At 41.6% G+C, this 6,208-nt stretch overlaps 1 long non-coding RNA gene across 1 annotated transcript; it reads right to left on the minus strand.

Annotated features, from left to right (window-relative positions):
- Positions 1-949: 949 nt before the first annotated feature.
- LOC118403256 lies at positions 950-2,039 on the minus strand. The gene is made up of 4 exons (XR_004829628.1): positions 1,910-2,039; positions 1,578-1,715; positions 1,256-1,393; positions 950-1,047 (listed from the first exon to the last, which is right to left on the minus strand). It is a non-coding gene; the product is annotated as an uncharacterized LOC118403256 (long non-coding RNA).
- Between the last annotated feature and the right edge of the window lie 4,169 nt (positions 2,040-6,208).

Below are 6,208 nucleotides of genomic sequence, written 5' to 3' on the forward strand. Positions count from 1 at the left end.
GCGCGGAAACGTCCATAACCATATATGGTGCAACGGACGCACGTGCAAACGTGACCATATATGGTTACACGCGCGAAACGCGAGCTCGGTGAAAATATGCGTAGATACCCCGCCAAATTGGCTTTTAAATGATTTTGATGTGACGTTTGGCCAAAAATAATACCGGGGTCCTTTTAATAAGTATCTCACGCAGTATCATACCAACTTTCAAGTCATCTGGACGTAATACCTGGGCACGGGAGACATGAATATACAGCCGGGCCAGAAAATGACCTTAAAACATCCCTAAAATCATTGTAAAGGTATCTATCAAAAAAATGAGAAAAACGGGTCTGGGTATTGGCCTACTGTACCCTTGTGCCAAATTTCAGGCCATTTGGTCCAGGAACGACGGAGAGGAATCACTTTAAAGGTCGCGACAGGAGAAAGAAAGAAAGAAGAAACCGTATGAAAACAATATTTTCACTCGAAGCGTACCTACGGTACGCGGAGTGAAAATAAAAAGATGAATTTTAGAATATATTGATCTTCTTTCGCTTAGAAAGAATAACTAAGGTTGTCAAAATAAGGTAATTTGGCAATCCAAGCTATCTTTCAACTAAATGTACATGATAACGCTTAAGATGTGATACCTGAACATCCAGTTCCATGATTATATCCATCCCCTGTATATCCAGTGTTGCAGGTACAAGTTGCATCAAGGGCAGGAGGGGGATTATCCGTACAGGTGGCCTGGGCGTCACACGGATTGGCTGAGCAGGCGTCTGTGTCTGTAGTATACACGTACAGAGAAAAAGTATCATCTTTGTGGAAGTGAATTAGGTATAAAACAAAAGGTGATTTGTTATGAGAAAAGAGATACACATTGTGCAATGTCAGAAAAAGACATATTGCGTTAAAGTGTAATACCTGAACATCCAGTTCCACTAACGAGACCATCCCCTGTGTATCCAGTGTTGCAGGTACAAGTCGCATCAAGGGCAGGAGGGGTATTATCCGTACAGGTGGCCTGGGCGTCACATGGATTAGCCGAGCAAGCATCTGTGTCTACAGGGCAAAGGTGAATGTACAAAAAACATCAATAATATTATCCATGATCGCAAGAAGAAGACAATAATCTTTAAAGAACTTCTAGCAAAGAGATAAGAAATTACCAATTATTCATTTAACAGCAACAACATTAGCAATGTCTCGGTAACGTTTTACACAAAGTCTGCTCTGACGTAAAAAAATGATAAATTTGAAAACCTACTACCTGAACACCCATTTCCGGTGACGAGTCCATCCCCTGTATATCCAGTGTTGCAGGTACAAGTCGCATCAAGGGCAGGAGGGGGATTATCCGTACAGGTGGCCAGAGCGTCACACGGATTAGCCGAACAAGCATCAATGTCTATCGTATAGAAGTAAAAATATTATTGACGCAATCATGTAAAAATTGGCCAAAGGGGAGGAAAGAATAGAAAAGAAGAAAATAGCCAATACAGTATCTATTGTCGAAAAGGGAAACGGTTCCAAAGCTTCCCCTTACATGCATTTCAAGTGCAAAATAATATTGAAGATGTAACACATTTTACCTGCACATCCGGTTCCGTTGACGAGACCATCTCCTGTATATCCAGTGTTGCAGATACAAGTCGCATTAAGGGCAGGAGGGGGATTATCCGTACAGGTGGCCTGGGCGTCACATGGATTAGCCGAACAGGCGTCTAGGTCTGTAGAATAGATGTAAAGGAAGAAAAAGGTAAACGACGTATCAAGGTTGAAAGCATTTAGGTAATGATTTGAAATGTTGATTGTGCAGAGAAAGAAATTATGCAATATCAGCAAAAGAAAACCATGTCACCTAAGCTTTCAGATTTCCCTGATGTCTACCTTAAAATATATGATAACGATGAAGAAATGATACCTGAACATCCACTTCCATTTACGAGTCCATCCCCTGTATATCCAGTGTTACAGGTACAAGTCGCATCAAGGGCAGGGGGAGGATTATCCGTACAGCTGGCCAGAGCAACACATGGACTTGCCCGACAAACGTCTATGTCTACATGTAGTACAAATGTAAAATAAGAAGATATTTTAGACGTACCAAGGTGAAAATGAAGAATGCTATACTTTTATTATACTTCTATTATTTTAACATTGTACTACTCTTGTTGGTTGTTCTTTCCCATGCAGTGATTTTCAAACGCTGAAATAAGGAATCTGAGGTTCCTTTTAAGGTACTTAAAAGTGCACAGTAACATTGAAGATGTAGTACCTGAACATCCAGTTCCACTAACTAGACCATCCCCTGTATATCCAGTGTTGCAGGTACAAGTTGCATCAAGGGCAGGAGGGGGATTATCCGTACAAGTGGCCAGAGCGTCACACCGAGTAACCGGACAGGCGTCTATGTCTATAGATGTGAGATAACAAAAATAAGCACACTACTCAACATGTAAACAAATTTAAACTCATGACTTATTAATCAAAAGCTATTTCACCTTGTCTGAAAAGGAATCTGGTTACATAAGCTATCTGAAAGTTACGATCAAAGGTACCTTCAATGCCTGCTAAAATTAAAGATGTAATACATTTACCTGAGCATCCAGTTCCGCTAGCGAAACCATCCCCTGTATATCCGGTGTAACAGGTACAAGTCGCATCAAGGGCAGGAGGGGGATTATCCGTACAGGTGGCCTGGGCGTGGCATGGATTAGCCGAACAGGCGTTTGTGTCTGAATGGTGACATCAAGCAAAAAGTCTTTTTTATGAACATTTCTGATTCAGATGTCTAATCATTCGGGAGATGCATGCAATGTGTAGGTGCAGAAGAGTAATACCTGAACATCCAGTTCCACCAGTGAGACCATCTCCTGTATATCCAGTGTTGCAGGTACAAGTCGCATCAAGGGCAGGAGGGGGATTATCCGTACAGGTGGCCTGGGCGTGGCACGGATTAGTCTGGCAGGCATCTGTGTCTGTAGATGACAAAGTGAAATATGATTTTACAGCAGTAAATATATTCTTAAAAATAACTGTAAACATCCCAGACATGCACGATATCTAGTAGAAGGTTGATTGTAATATTTATGTGTTTTGGGAAAATCCAGATCTACGATACCTGAACATCCAGTTCCACTAACGAGTCCATCTCCTGTATACCCAGTGTTACAGGTACAAGTCGCATCAAGGGCAGGAGGGGGGTTATCCGTACAGGTGGCCTGGGCGTCACACGGATTAGCCAAACAAGCGTCTGTATCTAGGTGCAATATAGATGTAAAATACGAAAAACGTAAACTATGGATCTATGTGAAAACGAAGGTATAAGGAAACAGAAACAGCAATAAATCATAGTCATCAAAGCAAAGTTGTCAAACTAGCCACGGGATCTGTTAACGTTTATCTACCTTAACGTTTATGATTGAAATTAAGATGTAATCGATACCTGAGCATCCTGTTTCACCTATAAAACCATCTCCTGTATATCCAGCGTTGCAGGTACAAGTCGCATTAAGGGCAGGAGGGGGATTATCCGTACAGGTGGCCTGGGCGTCACATTGGTCGGCAATACAGACGTCTGTGTTTGGAATATTGCCATCAAAGTCAATTTTAGATGTACTGGTATACTGTTCAGACAAAAGAACTACAGTCAGCCAAACACGTTACCTAAAACCAACCAAAAAGTAAATAGCCATGTTATCAATTCTTTTTGTTTGTTGCAAACGTTGGCTATCTAAGGGATCAATTTTAGCTAACTTTAGAAATCACATGGACCCATGTTTTTATGATGGTCTATTTTCATTTCGAGAATTGCCAATCTTTTGTGAATCAGTAAAGGATTGTTTGTGGGTAGTCAGGTTTTTCGGGATTGTTGAAAGTCGGTCTGAAAGCATTTGTGGCTCGGTTGGGAGTAAGCAGGTTGCGAAAGACCACTGAGACTGCTCCCAACCGCCAAACTTGGTCGGGTAGTGGTCGGGGTAAGGTCGGTGGAAGTTATTGCATAATAACCCTGTCACATTTGGCGAAAATCGATCGCACGATGATTCTGCGTCAATCGCCCGAGCCTCCCTTATAATAGTAATTTTATTGCACAACAATTGTACAACGTACAAAGTATGGCTTATATGTGACGGGACGGTTCTCAGGTGAAAGATATGCGCAACCCTCTGTCGATCTTAAATATGGCCGATCTTACAATGATACGCCCGAAGATCGTGGATAATGTGACAGGGGTATAAGAAACACGGGCTCGCGACCTTGCCCAAGATCTTATGAGTAAGCAGAATATGTTTTACCATCGTTTGAACATCAATCATTCTATGCTTTTAACATCATTGGCGCACTATCATCAGAATACACATAATCTCTCGTCTGTAACAAATGTCCGCAATCATTATGACTTCCCACTATTGTGCGGAAAGACCTCCATGAATAATACATTAAGCTACTGATGCAGGGAAAGCATTTATGCCACAGGTACATGTAATTACATCGTAACGTTGCATATCAAATATCAAAATGGCGACAGTGTGTGCTATGCAGTAGTTTTTATAATAACCAGGCGTATTTTTTATGTGACATGCCAACAATGTTTTTGACAAACATTTGATGGTACTCAATACAGCAAATAGACGAGTCAATGTTCTAAAAGCATGGAGCCTACAGTAAGCAAGGCTGTCCCTTATACGTAATGCCAGTGTTCATTTTCAAACTTAACATGAGCAAATAGACAGTTAAAAGCGAGAATGGATTTGCTTGTATCACCTGTCTCACAGATGTACCCGGACGTGCCTGCACAGCCGTAATCTCCCCATCCATTTCCCGCCAAAAGTCGAACGCAATCCGAGTCAGATCCGGGACCTCTGTTATTTGGCTCGTCATTCACCCAAGGGTGAAAAGCATCAAGTGGACTTCCGTCATCCCAGACAAAAGTGTTTTCCTGAAGTATGTCCGTTAAACCAATCCACGCATTTGTTTCTAATCCGTCTACCATACGAAATAAGAAGTCATTTGTGGCCTGATCTTTAGAGAACGCCAGATGAGCTCCAAGATTATCACAGAGTTCCTTAGCCCCCGTGTACGTTTTAGGGCTGGTATAAAACCGGAAACAGTGGCCATTGTGACTTGCCCAATTGCACATTGCTGAAAAGAACAAAACGTACAGAACGGATATATATTGTAACGCAGGACCTGGTGTTGGATGAAAATGCGATAATGTACGGTGTGAGCTCCTATCGTGATACCTGATACCACGCTCTTACATTGTATCCTCACGGCGAAATACTGTATATGCCTATGTTATGTAAAAAAAACATGAAACCAAACTTTGCGCTATTTAAAAGAATAGGGTTATACTTTGTAAGGTTACGAACACAGTCTGATCGCAATTCCTTTTTATGTATTATGACGTTATGTGAATGTTATGTGAATGTACTGTTATGTGAGTGTTGATAAAGGTTGAAAAAAAATATTGTACGTGCCAACTAAAATGAAAAAAATGAGAAAATGATCCAAGAAAGTCATTTGAAATGACTTCATTTCCATTCACTAACTTCCAGTGTTGGGGGATTGGGGGGGGGGGGGGGCATTACAGTACACACTTTCCTTGCGCTCCGGCTATTGTAAGATTATTTGATACGTGCCAAAATGAAATATACAGAGTGTAATCTGACTACTTACAAATCCCGTGCGTTAAAACTACGAGACCACACAGCGTTGTGAAGACAATGCTGTATCCAGGTGATCTCACGGACATGTTGGGTCGTAGAAACACCGGGTACCGATCTGCCGTCATTCAACAAGTGGTGCGTTCTTCTTCACCTCATGACCACAAGTGGTCTTCGAACTCCAAGACCACACCTTTCTCCTTCTTCAGTCTCAGTTAACAAATATCTAGTCAAATCATTCAGATACAAACATTCTAAAACCAAAACTGGACCCGTGGTGACAGTCAGGAAATGCACATTTGTGTTCGCATCCACAAATGGATGTCTCCTTGTAGCTAAGGTAAGATTGTAAAATGCTGATGGCTCCCTGGGGAATACGGTGTTGTTGGTATGTCTGTAGCAACCACGTCAAGTGTTATCAATCTTAACACTTCACCTCAGTTCACCTGTACTTTATGTTCTTTCATTGAGCCAGCTGTTTTCGAACTGCAAGACCACACAGCGTTGTGAAGGCAATAGTGTATCCAGGTGATCTCACAGACATGTTTGGTTGT

The sequence above is a fragment of the Branchiostoma floridae genome, chromosome 2 (genome assembly GCF_000003815.2).
Source record: "Branchiostoma floridae strain S238N-H82 chromosome 2, Bfl_VNyyK, whole genome shotgun sequence".
Lineage (NCBI taxonomy): Eukaryota > Metazoa > Chordata > Leptocardii > Amphioxiformes > Branchiostomatidae > Branchiostoma > Branchiostoma floridae.